Here is a 13,560-nt window from a genome sequence, read left to right as displayed (position 1 = left end):
TTCCTGTTATATTTGCGAACGTGGCAAGAAGTCTGATATCTAAAAAATTACATGGTTTATCGAATTCAAACCGGCTCCTCCAGTAGAGACTCGTGTTTTTCTAAAGCAAATCCTGTTGAGCTATATTTTTCTTCAAGGTCTGCTAATTTATAAAAAGTGTGAAGTGCTATTATCATGGGCGTACAGCTACTTTTTCCAGGGAAGGACATACGTTAAGCATTTTTTTCTTTTCTGAAAACAACGGCTAACCTTCATCAGTTTTAGACGATTTATCTTTAAAAACAGGGTCATCAGCTACAGTCTTTAAGATTTTCTGGGACGGCTGGTACAGAACTGGGACCATTCTGGAAAAACGGGGACGTTTCGGACATTCTATTTTTGTGCAATGGGCGGTGGTAATCCGAATGATGAGGGTGGTGTTACTAAAGCACTAAAACAAAAGCCACTGACATATAGTTCCCTTTTAAGGGTCAGATTAGGGGACATCAGTCGTCTTACCTGTCCTTTCTTTCTCAGCCAATTAAGTTCCATCATTTTACAGAAAGGAGAGGTAGTAATATGGCAAAAATACGATCGTTTTGTTTCTGTCAATTTGTTCAAACACTGTCGTGTCTAAAAGCCAATTATACCTGTACCGGCGAGGTACAGTGTCGTCATTTATTCAAGAGGGAGCAAGGGAGCCCTCAGAGGGAGAGAGCGTCGTGCGCACCAAATAGGCTATTAGTAAACGTACAACATAAAGAGAGAGAGAGAGAGGAAAAACGTGTATAATAATAGGCTGTTCAGTGCACACACATATAGAACAGTACGGGTCAGTTTTACGTGTAAAAACACAAGCTGAGGGAAAACATAAATTCCTAGTTTACGTACACATGGATACCAGATAGGGCGCGACAGTACATACATCAAGTACGAAAACCTAAGACAAAACACAAACCTATTTTGGGCAAAAGGACTTTGTCATGCGTGTTGCGTATTCTCAGTATTCCAATTAATTCATTTGGGGGTCGAGCTCTTTGTTCTCCTTCCTTCCTAATAGTAGACAATTTTGTTAGTAACCTCGTTTCAAAAATACTTACTCCTTTTAATTGGTCGGACACTAGTCCAGCCGTGCTTGTACTCACGGTGGGGTCTTCCAACATCTAGCAAATGATGATGATAATGGTACAATTCTGATTTTCCTATGAGGATGGAAGAAGAAGGGGTAAATCTAAAACATGACAATATCCCTAATTTCTGGGCTGAGGGGGATTTTGGATGAACCCCGACCCGGGGTACTCCCAACTTCTCTTATTTAGTCAGCACATAAATTGACTCACTGGTGCGCGTTATTACGGATATATATATTTGGGGTATCGGTTGGGGTCGGGTTCGTTGCACTGCAATAACCCTTCAAGTTTCTGGTGTAGGCCACTCTCCCATTTACTAGCTCCAGAGAGAGAGTCGTCTCTAATTAAGGAATGTGCTATATTCTTATTCGTTTTTCACATGCAGGTAGCATGTTCAGGCTTAATTTTCCTATCCCATTAACCATTCGATCAACACCTCAGTCATACAAAAAGCATTCCTTAGTCAACCCAGACGTACGCCACACGTAAGCATTCATACGACACAAATCAGGGCCCATGCGCACATTCATACCATACAAAATGTTTTTCTTTTTGCGTGGAACACGGTGCGTTTTAGGTCTTCTCCATACTTCAGCTGAAATTCCGATATTAACCTGCAGAAAAAGAAAAGAGGGGGGGGGCAGCGTTCAAAGCACATCAGCGCGCATAAACACGAAAATGTTTTTACCTACCACGTACCTGACTTATCTTCTTTGGGATGCAGTACCTCGCATCTCGGCATTGAAGCCCAGAGGAACTGGTCTACTGTCCTATTCATAGATATATCTAAATATCAGGATCTTTACCTATTGCTTATGCTGCAGGAATGTAAAATACGATAGATCCTGACTATTCTTTTCGCATTATTTCTGTGTACCATGTCTTTCTAATTTTTCATAACCAAAATTGCTTCATTTTACTTGCCCTTTATTTATTTGAGTATAGTAGCCTTTATTCGAGAACCTACCAATCTAAGTGACTGTTATGAGGCTAGTTCCACATATTTAAAAAAACTTTATTTGTGAAGATGCCAGCATTCAAATACGGGCCTCCAACCATGTAGGCCGGTCACGGAGCAGACGGGAAACGCATGAGGTAAGGAGACATTACACTGTAGTATAGAAGTAAGTAAAGGACGAGCCATTTAATTAAAAAACTAAACACGACTAACGGTTGCAGGACCAGTGAAGGTTTATTTTATAGTTGGAAGTATAACAGGATCAGTTACATACGCACACCATGGGCGAGTATCATGAGTAACATTACTTTGAAGCTATAATAATACAATAATTAATAATGACTAAAAACCACATCAATAGGGTTGTCCGCATGCCCAGCCAGTACCCTTCCCCGCCCGCCGTGTGCACAAAGACCGCATACATATCCCATAACATCAAGGCTTAAGCAACTAGAACGTCATAAGGAGTTGCGAAGTGGAGTGGAGAAGTGTGGCTCAATGGTTAGAGTGGCAGACCCTGATGCAGAGGTCTAGCCCGGAACCAGGGTTCAATTCCCCGCCTCGGAGGGTCTTGAGCTAAAAAATTCCACGGACCTGATAATTCTCGCCTCTGTGCCTATTCCAATCATTGAGTCCAACTCTGCAACTCTGGGCAATAGCTTGCTTAATCTCCACAACGGCCCCCACAACGCTAAGGATGCCTGGCCTCCACCTTGGGGGTGCCCAGGAGTGGACACCTCACAGGGAAAGCCAGGATGGGTTCCACAGCGGTATTCGTACAAGCGCCTTGAGACCCTTGCGGGTGAGTAGTGCGCTATACAAGTATCAATTTACATTTACAATTTACATTTACAAGTCCCGCCTATACTGGCGCCATTTTGGTCGAGGCCGGGCGGGTCCAGAGTATAGTCCAAATGCCTCCAATAACTAGTGGTCGGACCAGAACCCTTTTCGGCAGTTCAAAAAAATTCCGTTAACGCCAGCAGAAAGGACAGGCGGCATGAACCGCGACTTAAAGGTGAGGAAGGCAAAATCTTCCCTACCGGGTCACGCTGAGGTCCCACCGGAGCTGATCGAGTTGACAGTCTACAGTGTCTCTTAGTAATTCGGACAAAAGCTGGCGTCAGCATGAGAGCACCGCCATCTTGTGACAACGTTGTGGCCACTCCAGGGAGCGGGACAGCAGGCGTGTCCCTCCACCGATGCGCTGAATCAGCCTTTCCTACGGCACCAGATGTGGCTAAGGCGGCGGTCACCCGGGGCAGCGGCATCCATGGGGGGATAGTCGAGCAACAGTGGCGGTTGCCCCCACCGGGAGTCCTAGTGGACCAGGCCCAAATCCGGGGAGCCGGCCGCCATCTTGAGAGTCCCGCAGCAGCCGCCTTCACCACGGCCACCGGAGCGGGTCCCCCGGCCAGTCAACCGCGGGGGCCCGTTGAGTGGAACGCTAATGGCAATCTTGGTGCAGGAGAGGAACTTCCACCTGGAGGGGGAGGGGGCCGTCCGCGACGCCTCTCCGCGGGCGCCCCACGCCATCTCCTGGCGAAGGCATACAAAATGGCCGGACCCACGACCCTGAGTTTAAGAGTCTCATGCTCGATCGATTGAGCTAGCCGGGCCCGGCAACAAAAAGGAGTGCGGGGGGTGAGGAGAGCCATCAGCAAGGCATCCCCCGCACACAACTTGCTGGACACCACCTCTGGACGTTCTGGGGACGGCCTCGGCGCGTGGTGTTGCCTCCGGGCTATTCGCACAACGGTCCTCCACCCCAGGCAGCCACCGATGCTACCTCGCCGGCTGATGGCTTTTGTAGACTTTCTATAGCCCAAAGCCAACTAAAAAGTAGCCCAAAGTAGCCCAACATTGCTACTTTAAGGAAGGAGGGACAGGAACAGCGTCAAGCAGACGGCGGATGCATTGGGATTGATGTTGCAGCCGGCTGCCATGTAAATATTTGTATAATAAAACGTTTTAACATATTACTTTGTGGTTCTCAAAATCCGGACCCTGGTGTTCTTCCGATATCGAGGTCCAATACCCGTGTCTCGAAACCTCAACGTATCGAGACGATTTTGGTGTCTACGAACCGATAATGATTAGGACATCATTCCTATGTATTTGCGTTACAATCGAGGGTTGCCAACACCCCTAAATCACAGTTTCCGTCCCGTCCCGTAAACTCCATTTTGTGAACGGCATCCATCTTGCATCTTGCCCTCATGATAAGTCAATTAAAGGTCGAGCTTGATCCAAATAGACACGTCCACCTTTCGTGACTTTCCCCTGACCTGTCCCAACTGACTCCACTGTCTTCGGCCAAACCTGTTTAGGCAGCTCCTCGCCCAGTGGCCGAATGCGATAGCATCTATGCATAGCATTCCATGAACCATTCACTACATACAGACCATGCTTTCTGCAAACATGCACCTGTCCGCGTTCCTTGTTTATGGCCAGGTTTATGACTGGGTTGTACCTTTCTTTATTGAGTTTCATCGATATCTGATGGGAGTTCCAGGCATAACTGGGTAATCTATCAACTGACTGGACATCTAAAATATGGGCTTGCTTACATGACTTCGCTCTTTGTATTATTGTAGAAATAATTATATTTCCATACCATAAACTCAAGAATTCTTGCTTGAAGCCATGTATCTTGTATATAAGGAGAAGGCTGGTTCTGTAAAAACGAACAGTCTCCCAAGAACCTACTCCCCGTGTGGTGTACTTCTGGGACACGTGTTACTTGGTAGCTACCAATAAACCTTGATCTTTGACTGCGACTAGAAGACTCCGTGTTTCTGTGGTCCGGAACAAGGGAGAACTCAGAGGTCTTCGGGTGTTGTCCCCTGACGCCAGCGGGTTCCTAAAAACCCGTTACCTCAGTTGGCGCCCAACTCGGGGCGATATCAAGCGGTGACGGTCCAAGCCAGATGTTCGTGAGGAGCTTCGTGTGAAAATTCCGGAGGACGGCCAGCCACTTCAGCGACCCCTGTATGTCGACGTGGTTCCGAAGGTCTTTGCTGCGAGGTTCCCCGCGTCCCGACGGCTACGAAGGACTGCTGCCCTGACTATCTACCCAGTGATCCTTGGTAGAGCGAAACGATAGACGAGTCTTCTAGCGACGTCATCGATCTTCAAATACTTCAGTTAAGTATAAGTGGAGCGTCTCCCAGTCCTTAATTTGTCCTTAGTTTTTGGTATCCTTGTGATACGACTTGATTTGGTACTTGCAAGCCCCAAAGCCGAAGGACTCGTGTATTCACGAGAAATATCGTAACAGATAAACCTTTGAAGTTTGAAGCTAGACTAGTGAGCGAAGATGCCTGGTTTTAGCAGACTTGGAAACTTGTTTTGTCTTGGTTGTAGTAAGGACTCCCAATTGGAAGATTCTTGTCCGGGTCCTCCAATTGGAACTCCAACGTATGAACTCTATGTGAAGCACGGTGTAGGTCCTATAACATATAACGAGGTATGGATAAAATACACCCGCAAGGATGGTGTTTTGAAATGGCCCCAATATGGTAGTTTCGACTCAGAAGTTTTAGATAACCTAGAGGTCAAATTGTTCAAGAAGAAAGCCCGGCCGGCGATGTTTGACTCTTTCCGCTTATGGCGCAAAGAAGCCAAACAGAAAGAAATAAGATTAGCTAAAAATAATAAAAGAGGTATGTCAATGGTACAAGCTGCCGTTGCATACAGAGATAACGAGGAAGAGCAGGAGAGCGAACAGATGCTTAGGAGCAAGAAATTCGCGATAGATAAATGTTACCCGATGCTGCCAAATAAGGGACAGGGTCAAAAGGAAGGATCCGAGAAAGATCCGTTAATGTCCCACCTACTAAATTCTCCGCCACCCTATGCACAAAATGCCACAGCACCTCCGCAACCTTTAGTTGCACCTTTGGTAGCTGTAATACAGGCTCCTTTACAGCACTCACCGGCTACTCTTCAGCTGGCTCCTGTTTCTTTGGCGCAGCCTCCTCAAGGCTCACCGATCATGTCTATTTCTCCTACCGTTCCCTCTAAAATTTCGCCTAGCGCACCTTCTAGTCTCTCTGATACTCGTTCTACGAACATTTCTGTTTCTGCTTTGCGTGACTCTGTTCTACTACCAGTTATTCCTCCACTTTCACCTTCCGTCTGGCATAAAATGGCCAGCATTGTTACTAACTTTCCTTCACCACTTTTTCGGTCGCCTAAAACGACCCCTAACACGGAACGAAGACAATTACGAAGCCAAATGCCTGATTATCAGGAAAGGGAATCATTGAATAAATTAGCACGAAATTGGGCTATGGATACAGCGAGATATGATGTAGAGTCTGTCATGAACGTCTTCCGTCAATGGGATGAACCAACGCAAAGATACGTCTTTGAGCAGATGTGTGTTTTCCTGTGTGAGGATTTGGAAGATAATGGTCAGAAGAGCAACCAGCAAGAGTTGTGTAGTGTGCGATTTAAATTTGGGGAGGGTATGATAGTTGGTCCCGATGTTGAAAAAGCAGTTGAGATATTATTATCACATCGAAGTACGGGTGGTAATTCTGGGTCATCCTCTGACAGTGGTACGTCTAGTAGGAAAAGAGCGAGACAGTACCCCATGAGAGAGGTTCCTCCGGTTTGGAGGGAAGGTGATGCAAACGCAGTTCCACCGGTTCTGCCTCATTTCCAGCGTGTATGGGTACATGTCCCCTGGAAAAGATCCGAAGTTTTAGCACTCAAACAGACACTACCCGATCCCCGTAAAAACCCGACTGGGTTTTATAAGGAGTTGTCCCAAACTGCAAGCTCATGTATAATGAATTTAGCGGATATAGACATGCTGTTTGGGAACGTTGTTCCACATCCTTTATGGAGTAAGATGCGTCATACGGATCATGACCAAGAATTAGGTGACTCATGGGCGAACATTGCGACTACAGATGCTAGACAAATAGGTGGTTTCAAGCCTGAGCCGTTAATAGCTGAACTTCCTGGTAGAATCATTGCGTACATGAAGACAATTATGCCTGAAGTACGTGTAAACTGGGACAAGCTATTCGCGTGCAAGCAGAAGAAAGACGAGAATGTGTCTGACTTCTTCACGAGATTTGAGGAAACTTTCACTGACCATAGTGGTCAGGATATGGCTACCGAGGGTGGCCAAAGACTGTTTGTAGACAAGTTTGTACATAACTTGCTTCCTGAACTGTGTGCTAAACTAAAAGACTCAGAAAGTGCTTGGGCTGTCTCTACGTCAGCGCAGATTCTAGCAACAGCCCAGTACTATGAAAATAGGCGTAAAGACGAGTTAGACAAGGCAGACAAAAAGACGAAAGATTTGAAAACTAAAGTTCTGCTCCAACAGGCCTATCCGCCTCGTATGGCTAGCCTGCCCAATTATCAACAGAATCAGCAGTACTCTAGAGACACGCGAGGAAACGAGCTTTCCCATCCGCGTCCTACGTATAGCCCGCATCAATGTGCGTATTGCAAAGAAGAGGGTCATTTTAAAGGTAATTGTCCGGCTCTTGCACGACGTTTAAACGGTGCCCAAGGTGTAAGGGGAAGAGGTGTTCAGCATGCACCTAGAGGTAGAGGCCGTGGAAATCTCACTCAGAATATAACTTCGTTTCCGCCTCAGAAATCCATGAATAGCTTTGATCAACAGAGTAATTCATCGTCCAAGTCAGCTCAGTACTATGCTGACGACTATTACACCGAACACGACAATGAGGGTAACGATCGCTAGGACAGCCATGGACAAAGAGAGGGAGTTGTTTCAGTTCCAGTAGATCAGGATGGACCTTATGTCGAGGTAATTACCTCAGGAGTGTCAGAGCCATTTCTGCTGGATACTGGTGCTACAAAAAGTTCTATTATGCACTCAAAACTTCCTGGCGCACCTTTGTCTGGCGAAATGAATGTCTCAGTAGGCTTCTCTGGCGCCCCTGTTAGAAACCCGATCTCTAGTCCTGTTTCCCTTTCTGTTGGCCCCTGTGAATTAGAAGCACCCCTCATTCTTACAACAGGTTGCGGTGAAAATTTGTTAGGATTGGATTTACTAAAAAGGTTATACGCGACTTTGTACTGTTCTCCCTCGGGAGTACAGCTTACTTTAGGGAAAAAAGTCGTTTCTCCAATGTACTTGTCAAAAGAAGGTATCCCAACCGAATTGTCATCACTTCCGGATATACTGTGGGCTAATGGTTCCAACGACGTAGGTCGTTTAGAGATAGCACCGTATGTCATAACTTTGAAAGCAAACGTCAGATTGCCACGTATTCCCCAATACAAAATATCTAACGAATGCGAGATGGCATTGCTAACGATCATTTATGATTTGATCGATAAAGATGTTATCAAAGAAACAACAGGAAACATTTGTAACAGTCCAGTTTTACCGGTCTTAAAACGTACTGATCCTTCGCAGCCCCCTGTGTATAGGTTTGTGATTGACCTCCGAGAAGTAAATAAGGTAGTTATACCGCAGTTTCCAGTCGTCCCCGACATTACTGCTTTATTGACAATGGTTCCAGCTTCAGCAGCCTGGTTCTCGGTGATTGACCTGAAGAACGCTTTCTTCAGCGTCCCGATCGCCGAAGAGAGTAGAGACCTTTTCGGCTTCAATTTAGGAGGACGAAGCTTCCGCTTCAAATGCGCTCCTCAAGGCTACTGCGAAAGCCCATCAATATTCAGTCAGGCTCTGAAAACACAACTAGACACAATTGTACTGCCAGATGGGTCAACATTGATTCAGTACGTAGACGATCTACTGATCGCTGCAGACACTGAAGAGATTTGCAAGGAAGCTACGTTGTCGCTATTACGTCACCTATGTGACATGAAGCACAAAGTCTCCCTTTCAAAACTGCAATTTTGTCGACAAGAAGTAACCTACCTAGGTCACATCTTATCGAAGGAGGGAAGGAGACTGACACCAGAAAGAATACAGGCGATCACAAAACTAAGTGCCCCAAGGACACAGAGAGCTGTTCGAGCTTTTTTGGGCATTACATCGTACTGTAGACAATGGATACCGAATTTCTCACTACTAGCCAAACCCTTACTGTCACTACTCCGCAAAGACACGCCTAAGCCTATGCCTTGGTCTGAAGATTGTCAGACGAGTTTCCACGAGTTGCGCGATGCATTGTGTTCGGCCCCTGTGTTGGGAAACCCCAACTACAGTAAGCCTTTTACATTGTATGTCCACGAAAGAGAAGGTTGTGCATTATCAGTCTTAATGCAACTCTTTGGGGACAAACAGCGCCCATGCGCGTATTTTTCGGCGACTCTGGATCCAGTGGCTAAGGCACTGCCAAGTTGTCTAAGAGCAATAGCCGCAGCAGCTGTCTGCATTCGACAGTCTGCTGGATTAGTCATGAATAACACGTTGATCGTTATGGTTCCGCATGCAGTAGACATTTTACTAAATAGGACAAAGACACAACACCTTACTAGCGCTCGACTATCCAGTTACGAACTTACCCTGCTAGCAAGTCACATCCATATAAAGAGGTGTGATACACTCAACCCCGCTACGTTATTACCCATCCCGACAGAGACAGACAAGATTGACAAACATGACTGCTGTTTCAGGACCGAGGAAGAGACAAAAGGGAGAGTAGACTTACAAGACACTCCCCTTCCCGAATGCAATGATACTCTATGGGTTGATGGTTCATGTTTCAAGTTGCCGAATGGTGATACGACTACAGCATATGCCGTAATGACGTTACACACCATTGTAGAGACTGCACGCATTTCCCACAGTTCTGCACAAGCTGCAGAGTTGATAGCGCTTACTAGAGCATGTGTGTTGGCGAAAGGAAAGCGAGTGAATGTGTACACTGACAGCCAATATGCCTTTGGTGTGGCTCACAGTTTTGGGAGATTATGGCGTGAACGTGGGTTCCTTACGTCCCATGGTGCAAAGATACAACATGGCCAGCTAGTCAATGAGCTCCTTGAGTCACTCACCTTGCCCCTACAAGTCGCCATTATAAAATGCAGTGCACACAAAAAGATTCAGGATGATGTTGGCCGTGGGAATGCATTTGCAGATGAGGTTGCGAAAGAAACTGCAAGGAACACAATGAGTCGGATGTATGTTACGGGTCCCGCTAGATGGATTGCTGATGTGGGAATGTGTGAAGACACCATTGAAAGCGTAAAATCGATACAAGCCGAGGCCACTGAGAACGAGATGAATGAATGGAGAGTGTGGAAAAGTAAATTTTGCCATGTTCTGTGTCCCTACGCCTCATCCATCATATGTTATGTGTGCATGACCAATATGCATATGTTATTCCCCATGTCCGATTAATGACGCAATTACAGTTGTGTCCACCTCTGGTATGTCATTTTCCAGTTCTCGTGAATACTACGAATATCAGACCTAGGTAAAGTTATGTTGCCACGTTTCTTAGTGTGCACGTTATTCCATTATAAAGTCCCCGTTTCCAGGCCTCAAAAGGGCCCGGACATCAGATTCAGCTCCTGTCTCCTGAAAGCCTCGCTGAGGAGCGATACAGCCCCCACCTGTATCCTCGACCCTTCACTTACTTCCTGCCTCGCAGAGCCCGGTGCAGCTTGGCTCTGCCTCTGAGTCTGCCAAAAGTATGTTATGATTCCAGCTATCAGTTCAGTCCTCCTCTTCTGCATTCCTAAGCTACTGAACTGCATCAATAGTTTCCGTCATTGTCTAGCCTTCTCGTCTCCATGTTAGAGAAATACTGTATTTAATGGTCATTTAGTATTCTTCATCACGCATTTCATGTAGAATAATGTATGGTCCAGTCTTAGAATCAAGTTAGTCTCTCCCCTCATGACTTCTAGTTTATATCAACATGTTCCCTAAACATTAGATACCAGATAGGGTTTAGGTACATGTCGCTCCGACCCTCCAGACTCTAGTCTCTGCTCCTAGCACAGAGTTCGTAGCCCCCAGCTTCTCCTAGTGATACGTCATTGCCAGTTTTCGCGCACCACCAGGTTAGAGGTCCCGGCTCCTTAGGTAGCCCCCTCCTATGTTTTCCGCCCATTCATGACATATTCTGTTACGTTTGCATCACATGTCTATGTATACTCCCAGTTACACCTCTTTTCACTGTTATCTTTCGCGACTGCTACGCGTCACGCCTTCTGCTCCACCCACTGCTACGCCTACTGCAATGTAATGCTATGTGTTTGCGCTATGTATATAAGTTGATGTATTGTTATTAAAAGTTAGCGCGCTCATCCCAGACCAAGCCCCAGCAGCTGCTGGGTCATCCTATGCAGGTTGTCCTGATCCTGTCCTTATGCTGTAATAAACCTGCAGAAACTCCTACTACCTCGAATCTTGACTCTTATTTTATTGAGCTATCTGTTATTCATTCATTCATTCAAAAATAGATCCGGTATTATTTATTTATATACCACATAATGGCGCCCGAATAGGGACTTGCCCTTTCCCCACGCGTCGGTGAAGCCACGCCGACCCCCTGACCCTCTGCAGTCGTGACGGAACCATACCGTGCACTGGCAGATATTTCTGCTCCAAGTATCCCTCAGGCCCACGGAGGAGACGGAGGAGGCGGTCCAGCATCCGAACGAGACGGTGGAGGAACGCGGCGAGTCCCGACCAGAGCCCAAGCCGAGAGTCCAAGGTCCGAGGTATCCGGAGGCCCATCCGTAACTGAAGTCCGAAGTTCGTCGTCCGTCGTCCAGTCCAGTCCGAGGCCTTCCGTTCCGTGCTGCCCGGTGAGTACCATTGCTGGGGTAGTATCTAGACAGGACCAATCTAAATTGACTCCTGGTCCGTGGGTTGGTGGTGCCCAGACTCACAAACGAAGTGTTCACCTAGGTGGATACGGGTCTTGATGCGTCCCTTTATGGGACCGGTATGTTCCGTACTGTTACAGCAGTGCATCCAGTAATTTTAGTCTGTTCCGTTCTCGAGAAATTCTGTTCTGTTTCTGCTCTCAGTATTCCAGGTAATATTCTGTTCGAACTGTTATTTATTATGTTCTTCATGTATTTCAATGTCGTGGTATGAATGAGACAATAAGTATCGTGTTTACTGTGTATTGTATTGTGTCTAGATTACAGTTCAGTCATGCCTATATTTTCCAAGTTACGTCAGTTGAAAACTAGAAAGGGTCTGTTAGAAGAAGCAGTTCCTGTCCCGCCTAGGGACAGTCCAGGTCACTTTATGTATCAGAAACATGGCATAAGCGCCATAATGTATCTAGATTTATGGGTAGAGTATACCAAACAGTTAGAAGAAAAGTATAGATGGCCCGTATCGGGTACATGGGATGCCGAATGTATCATGTGAGTAGAAGAAGCATTATGGAAAAAGAAAGCCAGACAGTCACAGAAAGATGCCATCGAGTTATGGCGTAAAGAAGCGCATAGAAGAACGGAAAAGGAAGTCAGAAAGTCAGAGTTAAGTAGAGAATCCCAAGAACGAGCCCAAGAAAGAGAATTAATCGAGATAGGTGAACAAGTCAAAGCCGAACAGTCAGACAGACAGAGGCATGCCCTCATTAAGGGTATGTATCCTCTTCTTGCCGAAGGTGTGCCAAAAGCGACCCCAGAGGCATCCAGTAATTTCCCGCCACCATTAGTTCCGACCAAGCTACGTCACAAACCGACCGCAGCTGATATTTTTATTTCGTCCTATCTGGACGACATAGTCCCAGAATATGCAAATCCTGTTCGCGCTCCGCCAGTCCCTGTAAATCAGGCACTTCCTGCTCTTCCAGACACCGGGGTGCCCTTAACAGCCCCCCGGTCCAGCCCGCCATACAAGTCCAGCCCACGTTACAATTACCGACTCTGCCAGGACGAAGAATGTCAGTCGACGATTCTAGTCTAGGGGCCGCAGGAGGAGGTCTTCCTCAAACCCCGCCGCCACACAAGCGTTTAACATTACTCGAATTACATGCTCAAGCGTTACAGCGCACGCCCAAACATCAGTCTGTTACAGAAATCAGGCAAACCCTTACCGAATGTGTCTATGATCCAGTTCCAGGCGAATATAATATGGTTTTATATTCCTTACGTGTAAGGAGAGTGACCGAGTATCTAGTCACCTTACCGAATATGAAAGAAGATCTAGACAGAATATATCGTTTCATCCGTACAGGGGATGATCCAGAAAGTATTGGCGAGATTATGTCTCAAAGGAAAGCCGAGATTCAGCTCATGATATTAAAGTTCCTGATCAATTGTCTAATAAGAGAACAAGATTACCCGTCTAAAGATCCCGCCGAAATGAGAATCCTGACAAGGTGGAGTGATAATATAGCCGAGGGTAAGCACAAGACCGTCGGTGCCATGGAGAGTATGTACAAGAAAATTCGTAAAGAAATAATAAAGATACACGAACAACGTAAAGCAGCACAAGTAAGCGAGAAAGAAAGTATCTCTGATCCTGAAGAGGACGACGAGAATTCCGCCAGAATAGCGTATGTAGGAAAATCTAGATTTCCAGATCGTCATTTACGTCTAGAACACAAGTCT

This window comes from Lissotriton helveticus, chromosome 5_2 (genome assembly GCF_964261635.1).
Source record: "Lissotriton helveticus chromosome 5_2, aLisHel1.1, whole genome shotgun sequence".
NCBI lineage: Eukaryota > Metazoa > Chordata > Amphibia > Caudata > Salamandridae > Lissotriton > Lissotriton helveticus.
This window is presented reverse-complemented; position numbering follows the sequence as displayed.